The sequence below is a fragment of the Quercus lobata genome, chromosome 2 (assembly GCF_001633185.2).
Source record: "Quercus lobata isolate SW786 chromosome 2, ValleyOak3.0 Primary Assembly, whole genome shotgun sequence".
NCBI classification, from domain to species: Eukaryota; Viridiplantae; Streptophyta; class Magnoliopsida; order Fagales; family Fagaceae; genus Quercus; species Quercus lobata.
In genome coordinates, this window is record NC_044905.1 from 50980606 (window position 1) to 51001929 (window position 21324).

The window sequence follows — 21324 nt, forward strand, 5'->3', positions numbered from 1 at the left end:
ATAATTGGAAGTATTAATTATATTGTCATTAATTAGTAATTTATAACAATTGAAACACTCTAAAACCATAAAATGACCAAAATACCCCATGCCTGAAAAATACTAAAATACCCTCGATGACTAAAAAAAAGACCAAAAATGCTTCTTCTTATTATTATTATTATTATATAAACTATATATATTATTATAGGTAAGATACAGTCGTAAAATGTAAGTTGCCTGAGTGGTAATTACGTGTGTGTTTGAACTTCATGTCACAGGTTCGAGCCTTCTGAACACACCCTCACCCTCATTCTTTTCTTTTCTTCTTTACACAGACGCTTGGATCCAATTGCCTCATCCTTGCCGCCGATCCAAATTAAAAAAAAAAAAATCCTGATCTGATCTGATCTGTTCTGCTCTGTTTCTCTGTTACTTGATTCTCTGTTACTATAAACTGATTCTTTTATTACTCATACAAATCGGTACGTTCATCTTCAGCTTTGTTTTAAAAAAAAGCGAAGATCGGTCGGTTTTGTTAGTTTTTTTTTTTTGCTTAGCTTGATGATTTTTGGATGTGGATCTGACTAGATCTGGTGTGTTTTCTCTTTGTTGTTGTGGTTTTTGTTGTTTTCAGATCATCAACGATCGTGAAACCGGTAGATCGAAGGAATGAACTGCCAGAACCTTGACGGCCGCAACATCACAGTCAACGAGGCTTAGTCTCGTGATAACGGAGGCGGCGGTGGTGGCGGAGGCTACAGCCGTGGTGGAGGTGGTTACGGAGGCGGCGGACATCGCGAAGGTGGAGGATTCGCTTCGGGATCTGAGGAAAACGTCGTCGTCGTCATCGGCGGTGGCCCTGGTGGTTACGTGGCCGCCATCAAAGCCGCTCAGTTGGGTCTGAAGACCACTCCAGCTTTTACTTTCATACTTGCCATCATCTCCAGGTGGGTCTCCTCTCTGTTCAAAGTACTCAAATAAAGTGTTCGTGCTTCCTAAGTGATGCCTTATTTGACTGTAACCTTACTTACCGGTGGGCTTTTATATTTTTATCATTTTGTTTTGAGGTAATTTTTTTTTTTTAAAACCTCGGTGGTTAACATGAGTTAGGGTTAGATTGATTCGTTTTGAGGGTAAAAGGAATTGATAGTTTTGTTTATACTTGTATATGATGTGAATAACAGACAAGAAAAGGATTTATTTTTTTTGTTTTTGACTTTTTGTTGGCATTCGTTTATGTCGAGTGTGAATTTTTTAATGGACATTTTTGTGCGTGTTTAATTCTTGCTAGTTTGTTGTTGTTGTTATTGTTTTGTTCTCTTATGCTTTGATTAATTCTTTTCAAACTCAATGTTGAAGAAATTGATAGGAATTCCTGGATATTGTATTTTAATATTTTAGTCTGGATATCATATACGTTGTTTGGTTGTGAATATCATATATTATCATATAATTCAATGGGAGATTTTTGAAATTAGACTCCAACACATATGTCGACTTTCTATTTTTGGCTAATTAAAAAATAAGGCTAAAGTTTAGTTTAATCCCTAGATATTTTTACTTCAATTGTCAAATTAGTAATTAAGATTTAATTTTTTTGTCAAATTAGGAGTAGTTATTAATTATTTTTTCCATTTACCAGTGGCATTTACCATTTAGAATATGCCACCTGAATTTGGGCTGGTTCATTTCTGTTATTAACCCAAAAAATGGGGATACTTTTGATTTTAGCATTAATGGACTTAGATACTTCCCCACAATTTCATATCTCATGTGGGATAGAGAATATTACCAGATTTTGCCTGGAATTTTTCACCTCCAAAAAATTTTGGAGGACCAACAAAAAATCTTATGTCCCAATAAAATTGTTCCACTTTATATTGTATCAATTATAGTATGTCATATGTCTAATTTAAAAAAAAAAAAAGAAAAAAAAGAAAAAGAAGAAGAGACATGTCACATACCGTGATTGGTGGATTATAGAACAATACACACATTGGAACAAAGATTTTTATTTGACAATGTTGATACCAAAGTCAAAACTATCCTTTGGATTTCCAATATGAATATTTAGGATTCTAAAATATACTCTTCTAATTAAAGTTAATTATTGGTGTTTACAATTAGTGTTGAGTTAGATGGTAAGTTTAAAAGTTTTTTTTTTTTTTTTTTCCTTTACTGATAAAAATAAAAATAAGGTAGTGTAGTAATTTTCATATAACAGCGGTAACCCCACACATTAGTAAAGAAGAGAAGAAGTCATATAGGAAATTAGGAATGGTAATCTCAATAGTTTTTGATACTGCGTGAGAGTTGAAAGATAAAATTTGTGCTGTTGTAACTTGTAAGTTAATGTAAAAATATTACTGGATGTCCAAGGTTCGCTTTTTTTTTTTCCCCCTTTGTCAAAGACAAAAAATCCAAACGCCAACTCAAACGTGAACGCCGTCAGGTCCCCTCTCTCTCTCTCTATCAAAACCCTAACTTTTTGCTTTTTTTCATATTCATACATACATACAGTATATTGTATATGCTAAATGAAGCGTTTCGATAACATTGTAGGATCAAAAATCATCAAAAAATATCTGTCCTTTGATTGCGAAAACCGGAGATGTCACTTTGTGTCCTTACAATGATAAGTGCGGATTTAGCCACGACGTTGAAGGGTTTAAAGCTCAGGTTTTTGAATTGAATTTGAGTTTGAATTAGTTTGTAGTTTCTTGTTTGAGTGATAAAAATTTGATTTTTGGTTTTGGTTTTGAAATGCAGAAACCGGAGGATATAGAAGGGGAGTGCCCGTTTTTGGATTCAAAGGAGCCGTGTCCTTATGGCTTAGCTTGTAGGTTTTTGGGCACGCATAAAAGTAAAGATAAAGATGGTGTTTTGGGTGGTAAGAAGAAGATGAGTGATGAGTGTAATGGGTTGAATAAGGATGTTCAGAAGCTTTTGTGGAAAAATAAAATGAAATTTCCTAAGGCTGATGCCAAGCTCAAAGCTCTTGGTCTCCTGGTAACTATGCTAAGATTTTACTTTTCTACTTAAAATGCATTTATGTATTTGTATTTTTATCTTGCATACTACCTTTATTGTTATTTAGAAAGAGAAGCTTGTAAAGATTTTCGTATGGGTTTTATTGATTTAGAGAGTGTGTATGATAGAGACTATAGACTACGTAGAGAGATTATGGGGTGGGTTTAGATAAGATTAAGGATATGTACAACGCTAGTTGTAACTGGCGTGAGAACAAATGGATCGATAATTCATATTCATCTTTTTCTCTTGCATACTACTTTCATTCTTATTTAGAAAGAGAAGGTTGTAATGATTTTTGTACGGGTTTTGTTGATTAAGAGAGTGTATGATAGAGGACTATAGACTGTGTAGACAGATTATGGGGTGGGTTTAGATAAGATTAAGGATATATATAACATAGTTGTAACTAGTGTGAGAACAAATGGATTGATAATTCTTAAGGACGTATATATTGAAGAGGGTGTGATTTATAGGATAAGAGTGGATGAAGTGGAGAAGTTCTTTGGGTGTATTGTATGATTATAGAATACTAGTTAAGTTGAAAGGGAAAATTTTACAATTTATGCTATATGGTTGCTGAATGTTCAGCTATCAAGAAGTAACATATTCATAAAATGAGTGTGGATGAAATGAGAATATTAACTTGGGTAAGTGGAAACATAAGGGTGGCTACTAATAATGAAAAGATGAGGAAGAGTCACTTGAGATGATTTAATTTTACATTTTTTTTTGGTTTAGTGCCTCTGAGATCTAATTGGTTAATTTGTTGTAGTATTGTAATTTATTTTTTATTAGTATTGGATTTTGAGGTCAGTGGAAATATTGTTGGAATGGTATTCAATTACAATTGAATTTGATTGCGTTCTAGAATTTTGGTTTTTTTATTATTTATTTTCAATGGCATATGAGGAAACAAGTTTGTTGTTGATTAGGCCTATTTGGTATAGCTTAGTTTCCAGCTTTTTGAAAATGTGGTTTTAAAACCCACAAAAAAAGAAGGAAAAAAAAAAAAAGGACCTATAGCGGCGGGCAAAAACCGCCGCTAAAGGTGCACATTTTATGCTTTAAAACGATTCCCTATAGCGGCGCCGTATGCCCGCCGCTAAAGGTAGACACCAATAGCGACGGGCATGACCCCGCCGCTAAAAGTCAATGGCATGAATTCTGAACACGTATAGTGGCGATTTTATGCCCACCGCAATAAACATTCACCCGTCGCTAAAGGGTGCATCTATAGCGGCGCTTGTACGGACCGCCACAATATACCTATAGCGGCACTGCAGCACCGACGGGACGGCCCGCCGCAATAGCACCCGCCGCTATAGGTCAAGTGTACCTTTAGCGGCGGTTTTTGGGGCTTTAGCGGCGGTTCTGGACCGCCGCAATAGCCCCTTTTTCTTGTAGTGCTAGTAAATTAAAATTGTTTAGACTCTTACACTAATGATTAACATTCAAAACAAGTAGCGAAATCTATAAAGGTTTTGCTTATCTCTAGTACTTTTTTAACTGGACATGTCTTTTTGTTTTAAATATACAATGATAAATGGTAGTAGGTTTTAATCTTCACCTTTTATTTAGTTAGTGGATGATATGACATTTTCTCATTAAAACAAAATAAAATTCTAGTTAAAAAAATACTGGAGATAAGCCAAACTCAATTTATAAAATCTCTAAAACATGTCGTAGCATTCATTGCATGAATACGAAATTTTATTTGCTCCAATGGATTCTACTTAAAGGAAATATTTGATCATCATGACAAAACTTATTGTACATGATAAATGTGCACCGTTAGGTCAATTTTTTTAATTCATAATTAGTAATTGTAAGATATGGAGTATAAAATGATTTAAAAATAAATAATAGAACTCCATTTAAATATCATGAAACTGGATAATTGAGTTTTGTGAGGACACGATTCGTAACGAACCGTAGCAGTGTGGGGTTCGCACGTAAAAAGGCCCAAAACAATATCATTTGTAGAGCGTGGGTTTAGAAGGCTAGGCCTTAGTCACCAAGCGGTGGGTTTTTCGTGGTATTCGTGCGTGTCTAGGTTATCTTCACTCATGGAGTCTTTCTCTTGGAGGTGGGCTGGGAGGCTCTGGTTTTTGGCCATTTTTCCCAACCTCCTCTTTAGGTTACTTATCTTTTTATTATATAGTCCGTCTTGGTTAATCCTGGCCCTCCACTTGTAGGTCAGGCAGGAGCTTATTTTCTGTGTCCATCTCATCTTACTTTTTACTAGTTGCGAAGATCGAAGTTTACACCGTCCCAACGTCTTTTCTCATTAATCGGATCTGGGTGTTGGCAGATGCATTTAATACGGAGGGGACGCGTCATCCTTGATCCAATCCTACACCCTACTTCCCTATGGGCCCCCTTCTACTTACATCCCCTTCAGGGGACTGTCTAGGGATAGCCTCTACCAAGATGTTGATCGTCCCATCGAAGTTCTGGAGCGCCGAGGACAGGGTAGCTTCTCAGCCGTTCCCCTGGACTCCCCGGCCATCGACAATTCGTCCTCGGCAAGATACCTCCTCGGCACGGGCCCTGGGCCCAGATAGAGTTTGGGCCGGATTGCAGACCTCTCGGACCCACAATAGCCCCTCAAAATCCTGCTATCCGTCTCCTTGGACGGATAGGAGGGTTTTGATGACATCAGAGATCTGCCAATGCCTATCAATCCTTGTCATCTATCGATTCTCGAAGTTTTTCACCTACCCAAGGCACGTTCCTAGTGCCCCTGGAAGGCGAAACGTGGCCTCATTAAATACGGGCGGCTCTGTGCTTCCCACGTTCAACGGTGTGATGGAAATCGAACGGTGGTGATCTCCTGGTCTTTTGGGCGGGAAAAGGGCGTGCAGTTACCCTAGAAAGTATAAAAGATTTTTTGGAGATGGATCCGTCTCTTCAGTTTTGCACTTAAGAGTTTTAGTGCGTGTATCCTGGGTTCATCTGAACTTCCGCCCTAATTCAAGTCTCTCTCAAGCACATAAAGCTTATCCGAAGCGTAATTCTTCTTTTATGTAAGTTTCCTACCTCCATTAACTCGTGCTTTTTCTTTTCTGAGTTTATTTCTCTTTGGTTCCCTTTCTTTCCCATCGCGGGTTTAGGTTTGTTTTAGTAAATGACAAAGACGACTAAATTGAGATTGAGGAAGTTGGTCGATACTGAAGAGGCGATGAATAAGTTCATCGTTGATTATAGGATTCCCTCCAACGTAAGCCTGTAGCACTGTAAGATGGGAGAATGGCACTATAAGAGGGGAACAGGCGCGGTGGTAATTCCTGTCCTCGCCTTTGTTGAGGGAGGCATGAGAATCCCTATGGGGCCAGTGACGAGGGGTTATCTCAGACATTTCCGTTTAGCCCCCACCCAATGTGCCGGCAACATTTTTAGGATTCTGGGGTGCGTGGACGCTTTAAATGAGAAGATGGGGTTAAGACTGACCCATCATGACGTGAACTGGTGCTATAACCTCCAAAAATTGAAAGGGAAAACCTACTACATGAGGTCGAGGGACGACAGGGTTCGGTTGATCCAGTGCCTCCCTGACTCCAATAAGGGACTGAACAAGGACTTCCTTATCGTCTCTGGGGAATGGCACGATGGCGATCCATGCCCTGTAGTAGAAGAACCAGGTGGGGTACCGGGAATGGAAGGGGGATAACCCTTTACGCCATTCTAATCTAATGTTGTTCGATAACTAACCATGCATATGTGTTTGCTTTTGTTTTTTTTGCAGATGAACATGCCTACACACGGCATTTTCACTTAGTCAATCGGGCAGATTTGGAGACCGTTTTACAAGCGGCGGTTTTTGTGAATGACAGTGATGGCCAAGTCCAAGCAGCTCACAAAATACTAGGGTACCCTCCTGTTCAAAAGTCATTTGGGGACGCAAAGCACGTGATCAGTGCTCGCCGTCCTTGGCTTCCCAAAATTACCGTAGTTGAGAAGGGATTTCTAATCTCTCAGGAGCCAGCTGTCCCCGAGAACGTTCCCCAGGTAGGCCCCTCCTCGTCTCATCAAGCAGCAGAGGATGAAGGTGAGCCAGATCAACCGGAGGAAGGGTTCGGGGTATTTGACTTAGTCTACCAATCTGAGGACCCTCCTGGTGACATAGGTGACCCAGCCTTGTCCGAGGCGGAATTGTCGTTAATAGGCACCTTTTCTCAAGCCGAGATGGGAGTCAAGCGAATACCTTTGACCCCCCTTCTCCAACTCCTCGAGGACCAACCAGGGAAGGATACCCAGGAGACACCACAACCCAATGCTCCTCCTCCACCACCTCGGCCCCTTACAATCCAAACCAGGTCATCCTCCACCAAGTCCCAGCCACAATCCACCCGCCCCGAACCTCCCACTTCCTCCCAACCAGTTCGGCCTCCTCGACCTGAAGATGCTGATTCCAAGAGAAAGAGGAGCCCCAAGGGCAAGGGCATTGTGGACGAGGGAAAATCCCAACCTCCTAAGGAGAAGGATGAGACTCCGCGCACAAAACAACTGAAGATCGGACCCCAAGGCAAGGGCAAAGGAACCGAAGTTCAAACTTCTCAAGGCAAGGGAAAAGGAATTGATTCCCAGTCCCTACCGAGTGCCTGGCTTCCTGCCCCAATGCTTCACGGGGGTCCATTACTAGAGACGGCCTCTCTGAGGGACCTTGGAGACGGCGAGGGTGGCTACGTGGCGGATGCATTAGGGAGAACCATGTTACTCCCTAATGACATGGATGAGCTGAGGAGAATGAGGATGCAGGAGGTTTTTCTCAGTACTAAGAGATACTTGGGCATGGTAAGATTTCTTGAAACCTAACACTTTATTAACTCTTGTCACCGGTTTGTCACTTACTACACGCTCATCTTTCTTGACAGGCTCTCCAGGCAACCTATAGGATGGAGGAAGAAGTGCATGACAGGAGTAAGGCAGCCGAGAACGAGCGCAAGAAGCGCATTACGACCTCGAAGACTCTCGAAACTTCTGAAAATGAACTTGCCAAAGTCAAAGAAGATTTAACAATAACTACCCGCGAGAGAGATAACGTCTCGGCGGGCCTTGCTAGCGCCCAAAAACAGGCCAAGGACCAAACAAAGCGTGCACTTGAAGCCGATGACCAGTTGCGAATAGCCAAAGATCTAATCGAGGGTTTAAATAAACAGCTGGCCACGGCTGTGCATGAAAAGGGAGTGGCAGAATATGCCCGTGATGAAGCCCAAAGGGCAAAGCAGGAGGCTGAATTTGCCAGGAATGATGCAGAGGCTGCCAAGAATACGGCCGAGGATGATGGTTACAACCTGGGAGTAGTCGAGACCCAGGCCACCCTTAAGGCGCAGATTCCTGGAGTGTGTAGGTTTTATTGCTCCCAGGTTTGGGAGGAAGCATTGAAGCGAGCTGGGGTGGATGCGTCATCTGATTTGTGGAAGGCGGAGAGCATATTCTACCTGGCGGCCATCCGTGAGGCCACTTCTACCAGCTCCGCGGCTACGCGTGATCAACCTGAGGAAGAGATCACCCCGTCGGAAGACTTGCAGGCCAGCAGTTCTTCTAACAAGGCGCCCAAAGAAGGAGAACTTCAGGATGTGACAGTGATATCCCAGCACACGGATTCTGAGGCACCTAAAGAGGTTGCTGAGTCCGTGGTTGGCATTCAAGTGTCTAGTACAGAGGAGCCAACCATACTTGCACAGCCGCCACAGGCCATTCCCCTTGCTGTGGTCCCTCAGAGTACCAGTGCTGGCCCTGTTCAGCCTTCCCCAGAAGGGACCATCCTTCCAGGCATCGAAGCTGAATCTGTTCCCTCCTCTCGGGACGTGACCGACAAAAAAGCAAAAAAGTAGAAGTCTTGGCTTGGTTTTTGTACTCGTTTCTATTTGAACGATTAACTTGTTCCTTCTTATTTCAAAAACTTCCTAGTTTATTGATGATTTGCAAGCATTTGAACATGTATATATGAAATCGTGTTTTTCCTTTTTCCTTCTGGTTACATCGTTAGCCGCCCTCGTGGATACGTACTATTTGTTTATGAGTTCTGCGCTGATTCATTTTAACATGTACAAATATTTATGCATGCAATACATTTATCATCATGCTCCCCAAACCCTAATTTACTTGCACCTACAGAGGCTTTAGACTCATTTCTAACCTTCGTTTTACGAAGATATAGGCACCATTTTCGACATCACGCATAGTAGCTAAGTCTTGCTGATCGCAATTTCTTCATCCGAGTAGTTGGTTTCCCCATAGGCTTGAGTCCGAGGACTATGCATGCTTTGGTTCTGTCCAAAACCTAGTTTTCCTCACCCAAGTAGTTGGTTTCCCCATAGGCTTGAGTCCGTGGACCATGCAATGCCTTGGTTCTGTCCAAAACCTAGTTTTCCTCACCCAAGTAGTTGGTTTCCCCATAGGCTTGAGTCCGAGGACCATGCAATGCCTTGGTTCTGTCCAAAACCTGGTTTTCCTCATCCAAGTAGTTGGTTTCCCCATAGGCTTGAGTCCGAGGACCATGCAATGCCTTGGTTCTGTCCAAAACCTAGTTTCCCTCATCCAAGTAGTTGGTTTCCCCATAGGCTTGAGTCCGTGGACTATGCAATGCCTTGGTTCTGTCCAAAACCTAGTTTTCCTCATCCAGGTAGTTGGTTTTCCCATAGGCTTGAGTCCGAGGACTATGCAATGCCTTGGTTCTGTCCAAAACCTAGTTTTCCTCATCCAGGTAGTTGGTTTCCCCAGAAGGCTTGAGTCCGTGGACCATGCAATGCCTTGGTTCTGTCCAAAACCTAGTTTTCCACATCCAGGTAGTTGTTTCCCCAGAGGCTTGAGTCCGTGGACCATGCAATGCAATAGTTGGTAGTTGGTTCCCAGAGGCTTGAGTCCGTGGACCATGCAATACCTTGGTTCTGTCCAAAACCTAGTTTTCCTCATCCAAGTAGTTGGTTTCCCCATAGGCTTGAGTCCGAGGACCATGCAATGCCTTGGTTCTATCCAAAACCTAGTTTTCCTCATCCAAGTAGTTGGTTTCCCCATAGGCTTGAGTCCGAGGACTATGCAATGCCTTGATTCTGTCCAAAACCTAGTTTTCCTCATCCAAGTAGTTGGTTTCTCCAGAGGCTTGAGTCCGAGGACCATGCAATGCCTTGGTTCTGTCCAAAACCTAGTTTTCTCTTCGTGTGGGATCTTGGCTTTAGGGGAGTTAGCTCCTCAGCCAAGCCCCTAGAGTTTATCCATACGATTAACGCTACCAAGTGCCTAGCTTGCTCTTTACGGGGGACCTTAGCTTTAAGGGAGTTAGCTCCTTAGCCAAGCCCCTAGTCAAGAAACGTAGCCCCTAGCAGAACTTTATACTAGAACTCTATAACCAACGGTTAGAAATAACAAAGAAACTCTATCGACCCACCTCCTATACCAACACACAAGCCTTTCCCACAGACGGCGTCAATTGTAAGGACACGATTCGTAACGAACCGTAGCGGCGTGGGGTTCGCACGTAAAAAGGCCCAAAACAATATCATTTGTAGAGCGTGAGTTTAGAAGGTTAGGCCTTAGTCACCAGGCGGTGGGTTTTTCGTGGTATTCGTGCGTGTCTAGGTTATCTTCACCCATGGAGTCTTTCTCCTGGAGGTGGGCTGAGAGGCTCTGGTTTTTGGCCATTTTTCCCAGCCTCCTCTTTAGGTTACTTATCTTTTTATTATATAGTCCGTCTTGGTTAATCTTGGCCCTCCACTTGTAGGTCAGGCAGGAGTTTATTTTCTGTGTCCATCCCATCTTACTTTTTACTAGTTGCGAAGATCGAAGTTTACATCGTCCCAACGTCTTTTCTCATTAATCGGATCTGGGTGTTGGCAGATGCATTTAATACGGAGGGGACGCGTCATCCTTGATCCAATCCTACACCCTGCTTCCCTATGGGCCCCCTTCTACTTACATCCCCTTCAGGGGACTGTCTAGGGATAGCCTCTACCAAGATGTTGATCGTCCCATCGAAGTTCTGGAGCGCCGAGGACAGGGTAGCTTCTCAGCCGTTCCCCTGGACTCTCCGGCCATCGACAATTCGTCCTCAGCAAGATACCTCCTCGGCATGGGCCCTGGGCCCAGATAGAGTTTGGGCCGGATTGCAGACCTCTCGGACCCACAAGTTTTAATTTGAGTCTTATTTTAAATAAATAGACTTAACAATGCACATTTATCAAGTACAATATAGGTTTGGCCATTCCTTAAAAACTTAGACATTGGCATAAATCAATGAATTTATCATTTTAGGTAACAATTGCAAATAACACCCCTTTTTATCCCTTTTTATGTGTGTATGACCTCACAAGCATGGTTATCAGTATCCTGATCCAAATCTTTGCATATTAAAATCCTAAGATTTTACATCCCTAAAACATTATGAATCTTACTAGGATTTCTACTAAAGTGAGATTCGTGTGGAATCTCAATCCCACGGCAATATTAATGATCTTGTGCTATAAAGGAAAATTCAAATTTTTTTGCTTATTTCGAGCCTTCAAATGGAGCCCAAAGGACCCAAACTGATTTAAAAAATGTAATAAACAGATCAGCCCAATAGCCATAGCCCAAATTAATTTTTTTTTTTAAACATATATAGAGAAAAGAAAAAAATAAAACCCTAAGGCTCACGTCAGTTGTCACCTTACCTAATAAACAAAATAACATAAGACAAAAGAGAAGAGAAGAAACTAGACTACTAGAGAGTAGAAGGCGAGTGTGAGAAGCTGAGAAAATCGACAGTGACGCCACTGTGAGAGAAACCATTGATGACAAAAGTGATTTTTTTTTTTTTTTTTTAATTCTTCTAACAATGTCGAGAATGTTGTTTATAATAATCAACCACACTTTAAGAAACCCATCCAAGGTAACCAAAATTTCGGTCTTGATGATTGAGTGTGTTTGTGGTGTTGTTTGAAACATTGTTGTTTGCTTTGTATTGTTTACGTAAGACATTAGGTATTGACATAGTTATTTGCTTTGAGTCGTTTATGTGAAACATTATATATGCTTTGAGTTGTTTAACTTAAAACTTGTAATTTGTAAGTGTTAATTTTTGGACTTTGAAATTTGAACTTTGTTTATGTATTTATAATTAAGTACTTTGTCTTTTATTAATAATTTCACTAATTTGTAGGATCTCGATCTTGATAATTTGCTCACAAGTGTGAGATGTATCCTTATTTGCAAGAGGAAGCATATATAATTATTACACAGGAGAGGAGACCTCCTTAAGTCAATGAGGAAATGTCGACTGAAAGTTATTATTATTTTTTGAAATTGGGAAAAGTTAACAAATATCATAAGTCATTGGTTTAAGAAATATATTTTTAAAAATTTTATGGAAAAAAAAAAAAAGAAAAAATGTCCGATTAACGGGTGCCTCTTTAGGCATTTGTTAATAGACAATTTTAGGAAAATTTTGATACCACTTTTATGAGAAATATAAAAATCTTTTAAAATAATCCTTTACTTTTTTCTTTTCTCATTAAAAGTTTCTAAAAATATTTTCTAAACAAATTCCCTTAGAGCATCCTTTAACTTTTCCTAAAGAAAAAAGCAATTGACTTTGTGATAGTTTTTTATATTTTCCATGAAAGTGGTATTAATTTTTTTAAAATGGTTTATTAATAAATACCCTATGGTCGCATTTGGATATTTGAATTTTAAAGTGATGGATTTGAAATTCCTTAATTCTAAATATATAAATATTAAAGTCTATCTTATAAATTTCTAAAATTCTATGGGTTTAGAAGTTATTTCAAATTGAAGGATTTAAAGGTTAAAATCTTTAGTGGATTTGTCAAATTCAAATATTTGACCATTTTTAAACAATCCAAACAAAATATTTGAATTTTAATCACCTAAATTCAAATTCATATACCCAATTCTACCATCCAAACACACCAATACCCACTAACAACAACCTTCAAATGTTGAAAACAGTTTAGGGGGTGTTTTCAAGATATAGAAAATGTTTTTAATGACATAGTTATAAATAAATTAAAAATAGTAGACCCCACATATTTGTCTAAACTCTTTTATCTCTTAAATTTAGGAGTTTCTTTTTATCACAAAAAAAATTCTAATGCTTCAAATTTGAAACTTATCATTAAAAAGAAAAAAAAAACATAACGAGCTCTATTCCCTTATCATTATCCACACACACAAAAAAAATAGTAATCTACAGATTTTACACGTTACTTTTTTTATATATATATATATATTTTTTTTTTTTTTTTAAATCTCAAAAATAGAAATAGTCTCTCAAACAATTTTTTTTTTTTAGTATTTTAAAAATTATTTTTAAAAGTGGGAGCCACACATGTAAAATATAAAAATTATTATCTGAAAACTAGTTTCAAGTTCAATTTTTTGAAAATTGTTTTTATACTATTTTGAAAACAAAAACAAAAATCCTACTACCAATTAGGCCCTTAGCTATTTGAAAATCGAATATAGTTTTTTGAAAACTGTATTTAGAAAATATTAACCAAACAATGAATTCAAGTGTGGGACCCACTATTTTATGGATTGCAAAAAAATAAACTATTTTTAAATACTCTTACCAAACAGACCCTAACACATTGTTCACATTTCTTGGTATCTTATTCAATATGCTAAGTTACCTTTGTTTTATATATATATATATATATATATAAACACCAGGATTTATTAGTTAAAATATAAGGCTTTTAGTTATACCTCATATTAAATTTTAATTAGTGTGCGAGGATATTACATCCTTATGTTGATTAATGATTCTTTAATAAAATGTCAATAAAGTGGGTAAATTGCGGGCAACCTTTCACCACGACACAAATCTCCAAAGGTTTTATGCAAAAAACTTCCAATGAAGAGGAAAAAAATATAGAGATGATGGTGGCAACAATGTGGACAATCTGGTCCCGTAGAAATCAGATTAGAGTGCAGCAACATGACTACCCCATATCCCAGGTCGTTCCAAATGCTCGGCAAGCCCTCTTTGTTTCCCACCGTGCAAACAGAGCCCAACAATCTCCAGCTACGGTATCAAGTACAAACCGGGTTACTTGGATCCCACCACCAACAAACTCTCTCAAGATCAACTTCGATGGAGCACTTTTCAAAGATATTAATAAAGCTGGTTTGGGTGTTGTTATCCGAAATGAAAATGGGCAGGTACTTACTTCCCTATCGGAACAGATCCAATTGCCTTTCTCCTCCAACCTGGTTGAAGCAATAGCAGTGGCACGGGCCATCACTTTTGCTCATGGACTCAGCCTCTCCAACTACATTTTGGAAGGTGACTCCGACGTGGTGATCAACGCTCTCAAAAGGAATGATGAATCCTTATCTTCATTTGACCACATTCTCGCTTCGGCCAAATCCTTAACAGATGTCAATTGTATTACTTTTTCCCATACTCATAGAATTGGCAATACTGTTGCTCATAACCAAGCAAAACATGCAAGGCATGTTATAGGTTTTAAGGTGTGGATGGAGGATGTTCCTCCACATCTCCATTCTGTACTGTTCATCGATTATGGCTGACTTCAATGATATTCATAGTCTTCTTTCTCAAAAAAAAAATACAAAAAATGCACAGTTTGATGAAGATTCAAATGCAAACTCAAAAAATTTAAAATAATTAAAACTAAATTATTAAATAAATAGTATTAATAAATTATAAAATAAGTAAATAATTTTAATAAAAAATTACTTTAAGTACTGATTTTTTAGAGTTTAGACTTTATAAGTGTTTATCTATTTTTATATTTTAAAATTCTCTTTGTGCTTTGTGTTAATTTCTTAATATGAGATATGGAATGAATTTGATCGTTTCTATTTGGGTTATGTTTAATTTATGTCTTAGTTAGCACAAACAATAATAAACAAAATAGTTCCTTAATACCAATTTTTTCCCTAGTGATAGTCTAATCGAAAAAATCAACACACTCACAAATTAAATACAATAATCAAAAACAAAAATCAAAATAGACATAAAAGAGTTCAAAATTTGAAAATATAAAAAAATAAATAAAAACTTGCATAAGAGAACCCAGATCTTAAATGGGTGTCCATTATTTTGCTTTTTTATAATAAACTTCCTTTAGTATAATATCTTGCACACAAATTCAGAAGTAGAGAACAATAAGTAAGATGAATTTATTATATTAAAATTTAAGAGTAAGTTGCATTTTGAAAAAAAGAATAAAACAAAGTGAGGTGTATTGTGCGAGATTTAATTATAGGAATGACTTATTAATTAGTTAACAAGGACTATATCGAAAAACCATGGCTAAATATATATAAATTCTGAAAATTTTGATAATAGACTTTTAGTTAGAGTATAACTTAAATTTCTAAAAATTAGACAATAAAGTCTTATCTAAATTAAATTATTGTTAAATCTTATCCCTTAATCAAGAGCTTTGTAACTTAATATCCTAATAAAATATTAATTTAATAAGATACAACTTGCAAAAAAAAAATAAAAAACAAAAGCGTGGGTTGTGTGTGATTTAAGTTTAGAAATTTTTTATATACTTTTAGTTTGAATAGAATTTAAATTTGTTTTAAATTATTGTTAAGTCATGCAACTTAAGGGAAAAATACAAAAACAAAAATGTGATAATTGTTAAATCTTATCCCTTAGTCAAAAGTGATTTTTTTTTTTTTAGAAAGAAAATGTGGGTTTTGTGTGGGATTTTAGTTTATAAATTTTTAATAGTAGACTTTTAATTTGAATAGAATTTAAAAAAATTTGTTAAATATTATTCCTTAATTAAGGAAATACATCCTAACAAAAATATATAATTAATTTACTAATTAGTGAGAGTAGCCACTTGGTGCAACCATGAAAAGTCATGACTGAATATATATTGAAAATTTTGATAATAGACTTTTAGTTGAGTAGGATTTAAATTTCTAAAACTTAGATGATAAAGTTTTATCTAAATTAAATTATTTTTAATCTTATCCTTAGTTAAGAGCTTTGTAGCTTAATATCTTAATAAAATAATAATTTAATAAGATGCAACTTGAGGAAGAAAAAAAAAAGCGTGGGTTGTGTGGGATTTAAGTTTAGAAATTTTTGATAATAGACTTTTAGTTTGAATAGAATTTAAATTTGTTTTAAATTATTATTAAATCATCATGCAACTTGAAGGGGGGGGGGATCGTGGGTTGTGTGAGATTTAATTTTAGAAATTTTTTTATAATAGACTTTTAGTTTGAATAGAATTTAAATTTGTTTTAAATTATTGTTAAATCTTATCTTAAATTATTGTTAAATCTTATCCCTTAGTCAAAATGTTGTTGTTGTTTTTTTTTTTTAATATAAAATTAAATTACTAATTAGTGAGAGTAGTTATTTGGCCCAACCATGACTTCTAAACTCAATTTTTATTATACTTTAGGAAAAAAACAAAAACAAAAACGTGAGTTGTGTTGGGTTTAAATTTAGAAATTTTTTATAATAAACTTTTAGTTTGAATATAATTTAAATTTGTCTTAAATTTTTATTAAATCTTATCCCTTAGTCAAAATGTGGGTTGTTGTTTTTTTTTTTTTTTCTATAAAATTAACTTATGAATTAGTAGGAGTAATCACTTGGTACAACTGTGACTTCTAAACCCAATTTTTATTTTATAGCATATGATATGATATGATGTGTTATTTTCAATTTATTGCCCACATAAATGATTAATGATCTAACACAAAAACACACTATAACTCTATTCAAAAGCCACAATAACTTTTATGTTAGAATCTCTTTTTCTTTTCCTTTTATGTGTGTGTGTTTGTTTGTTTCTATATAAATATAAATATATATATATATATATATATATGAGTTGTGTTAACGGGCACTATAAGAGCCCGTTAGTAGCACATTTTTTACTCTTTTTTTATACAGTTTTTTGTCTTTTTATTCAGCTTTATGTCATTCTTTTCATTGTGGGCCAATTTTATAAAGAGAAAAAATATATTAAAATAACCTATAAGTCCAGTTTCGTGTGCTTTTCTTTTATTTATTTCATTTTTTTATTAAATAGGACTTACCTTAGCACAGGTGAACTACTTGTTAACATTTGCCTATATATATATATATATATATATATATATATATATATATATATATATAAAAGATTAATGACCGAGAGGAACCAAGCAGACTGTATTCAGCTCATGCGCATGCCACATTGTTTCTATCGTACAAGGCACAGATTTGGACTTAACCCCCCTTGTCTGTATGGCTCTCACCGTACAATGATTAAACTCCTCACATTTGAGCTGCAAACACAATCAAATGCGCCCACACCAAAAAAAAGAAAGGTCTTGCAGCTCTAGCTCCACATCCTGAACTGAAATCCCGTTGTATGTATATAGCGAAGAAGGGAAGGTAGGACTTGAACAAAAAATATGGAAAATCACAAAAAGATGTCATTACTATCAAGTTAAATATAGTGTTACTCTTTGAATGTTTAAATAGATTTTAGTAATAAATTTTGTATTTTTTTTTTAATAAAAGTGACATTGTTTAATCCCTTGCAAAAAAGTTTTTAAGACTGTGTTTATTTTGGCTTCAAATTATTTCCGGAAATGATTTTCCGTAAAATTTGAGTGTTTGGTTGAACTAGTAATTTCAGTCAACTGAAATGTTTTTCCCCTTTGACCGTAAAATAACCCAAAACACCTGTAAAATCATTTCCGTTCATATTTTCACTTCAAACCATTTCCACTCCTCACACAACACGGTCTGAGCTCTCTCACAGCAGCGCACTCCTCACAGCAACACAAGCTCTCACACGCACTCCTCACAGCAACGCACTCCACACGCACTCCTCACAGCTCCACCCACAGTTCGACGAGCGCCAAACGCAGACGCACGGTGAGTTTCCTTTCCATTTCTCAGTCCCGATCCGACCCACGGTGAGTGAGTTTCCATTTCTCAATCCCGATCCGACCCACGGTGAGTGAGTTTCTCAGTCCGATCCACACACTTCCAATCCACACACCTCTGATCCACACACCTCCGACCAAAACCTGACCTCCAATCCACATTCCCTCAAACCCATCTAGCCAAAATCCACGGTGAATGAGTTTCTCAGTTCGATCCACACACCTCCGACCAAAACCTGACCTCCGATCCACATTCCCTCAAACCCATAAACAACCCAACCTCCTACCCACCCTCTCGGATCCGATCTATATATATAAATATATATATATATATATTTATTTATTTATTTACTTCATATAATTATTTATTTATTTATATAATTATTTATTTACTTTTTTTAATTATCCATTTTGTAATTATTGATTTAAGAATTTAACTGTTGTTGGTGTTACAATTATACAGAAATAGAATGCAATGTGATTTGTTGGTATAAATATTGATTGTGATGGTATTATGTGCAATTATCAATGTGGTTTATGTTGGTACTGTGATGGTGTAAATATTGATTGTAAATAGAATGCAATGTGATGGTATTATGATGGTATCAATGTGCAGTTATCAATGTGTTGGTACTGTGATGGTGTAAATATTGATTGTAAATAGAATGCAATGTGATGGTGTAAATATTGATTGTAAATAGAATGCAATGTGATGGTATCAATGTGCAGTTATCAATGTGATGGTACTGTGATGGTGTAAATATTGATTGTAAATAGAATGCAATGTGATTTGGTACTCGTTATCAATGTGGTTTGGATGTTTTCTGTTTGTGGCTGTTTTTATTTACTGTGTAATCAATAGCATGCTTGTTTACATATCTCTTAGACCACAGTATTTGTGATTTTTTAGATGAAGAAAAAAATCAAAGCCGCAATTCTTGCCTCAGTTGCATCTGTCCTCCTTGTGGGGGTTGCATTGTTAAGGAAATTGCGACGTAGACGTAGACGATTGCCTAGGGCGCCTTATGTTAATCATGCAGCCGAGAGAGAGGAATACATAAATAGTATTCTATATGGAAGTGAGAGACATTGTGTGAATCAAATTAGGATGAAGTCTATAATTTTCCACCACTTATGTCACATCCTCACTGAAGGGGAGCACGTACGCCCGACTATTCACATGTCTGTTATGGAGCAAGTGCTCATTTTCTTACACATTATTGGTCATAATGTGAGGTCCCGTGTAATGGGTAGTCGGATCTATAGATCAACTGAGACTGTTCATAGATACTTCAAGGTCGTCCTTAGGGGGGTTCTGAAATTATATAGAGCTCTAATAAAACTGCGTAGCGAAGATACACCCCCAGAGAGAAGGAATAGCAGAAGGTTTTACCCATATTTTAAGGTAACTATTGCAACTTGTGTATTTTTGTAAATTGTGAAGATTTGTGTAATTTTAAACCATTATGTCTGTCGCAAATTAGGATTGTGTTGGAGCAATAGTGGTACACATGTTCATGCATCTGTGCCACCTGAAATACAATGAAGATTTCGTGGTCGCAAAGATGGAACCACGCAAAATGTGTTAACTGCCATTAGTTTTGACTTAAAGTTCACTTAGGTATTGGCTGGATGGGAAGGCAGTGCACATGATTCACGTGTGTTAAATGATGCATTTGCTAGGTCAGGGGGATTTTCAATTCCCGAAGGTATTATACGATTACTTCACCTTTTTGGTTTATTAGTTTAATAAATATTGTGCGTTTTCCTAAGCATAGTAGTGATTTGGTTTTATTTTTGAATATATGTAAGTAAATATTATCTTGGTAATGCTGGGTATGGTAATAAAAATGGAATATTGTCACCTTATCAGAGTGTGCGATATCACTTAAAAGAGTTTAGTGATCGTCCTCCTGAGAATGAGCAAGAATTGTTCAACCTCCGACACTCTTTATTGAGAACTACCATTGAGCGAGGGTTTGCAGTGTTGAAGAAACGTTTTCGAGTGTTGGATGCAAAACCATTTTGGTTTTTGAAACCCAAGTGAAAGTAGTGTTAGCATGTTGTGTGGTTCATAATCACATTATGGGGATTGAATCAAATGACCATATTATGGAAGATGTAATGAACCAAGTAGAGTCTAGTGACCCCCAACAAGAAACACAATCATGTCGGGAGTCCATTGAAGATAGTGGATTGTGGAATACTAAGAGAGATGAGATATGCCAAACTATGTGGTCTGATTATACCAAGAGTGGAGAGTAGTACTTTATTTAGATTTCTATGATTGTAATATGTGTTTTTTCTTTCTTATTTTTGTAAAGAAAATGTATTTACTATAGACTTCTGGTGGTATAATGAAAAAGTATTTTCAGCATTACATTGTTATTTGATGGTATTACATTGTTATTTCCAGTGTTAGCATGTTTCTGTTGGAAATATGCATATACGTAGCGGAAAGTTAAACGAATCTACTTCATTCACAATCTATAACATGCACTATGTAAATTTAAGAATTCAAGTATAAGAGAGCATACCTTGAAGCGGTGAATTTCAAAAACTAAGATCGAAGCACTTGGGAATACTTTTAATCTTCACTCCAATTCCACTAACGCCCAAGAAGTGTGGACTCTCAATTGGTTACAAAGGATGAATTTTAGAGTGACATACACTCATCTACACCATTTTACAATGATGTTTCTCATACATAAAATTCTGTACGTTTTTCCCTTTGTATCTAACCAATTATCTAATTGGGCTGACATTTTGGGCCTTTCCAATTGGGCTTAAGTGTGTGGCTTGGAGTGGGACCAAAAGGGACCAATAAGACACTAGCTCCAATGGGCCTTGAGCTTTTCTGTCAACTCTTGACAAGTCCAAAGTTACCATTAACTATATTTAATACCACTATATAAATATAATTGTACTCTAGGTCTTATCTATAAATTATATCCCAAGACTTTATTGTACATGCAACCCCTTCATAAAATATTCGTAGTAATACAAAGTCATTAATGTAGACTGTCACTTTGTAAATTACTACATCTTAATCCTTGAGTACCCGGTTTAATCCTTTTAAGTTATTCACCATATATTTATGAAATCCAATTTCATAAATATATACTTTAGTAATTTCTTACTAAAGTGGTTAGGCCTAACTCTCTGAATAACTAAACCCATTAAACTTATCTCAAGGGAATATTTTATATCTCCGTTAAGAGACTACGAATTCCATCTTGAGAATATATATTCCATCAACACTAAATGTGGCTGCCCAATATAATGAGGTTTTGACCGTTACTTTAGATCTCACTCCTGATATATCAAAGCAACCTACACTTCATGATCAAGTCCATTATTCTCTCAGGATTAAGAGTTCATGCAAATATAAGTCATGAGATTTATTATTCAATTGACAGTCTT

At 36.8% G+C, this 21324-nt stretch overlaps 1 long non-coding RNA gene across 1 annotated transcript; it reads left to right on the top strand.

Annotated features, from left to right (window-relative positions):
* Positions 1–282: 282 nt before the first annotated feature.
* Positions 283–3266, top strand: LOC115975779. Its single transcript, XR_004088192.1, has 4 exons — positions 283–464; positions 617–929; positions 2545–2661; positions 2752–3266. It is a non-coding gene; the product is annotated as an uncharacterized LOC115975779 (long non-coding RNA).
* The last annotated feature ends 18058 nt before the right edge of the window (positions 3267–21324 follow it).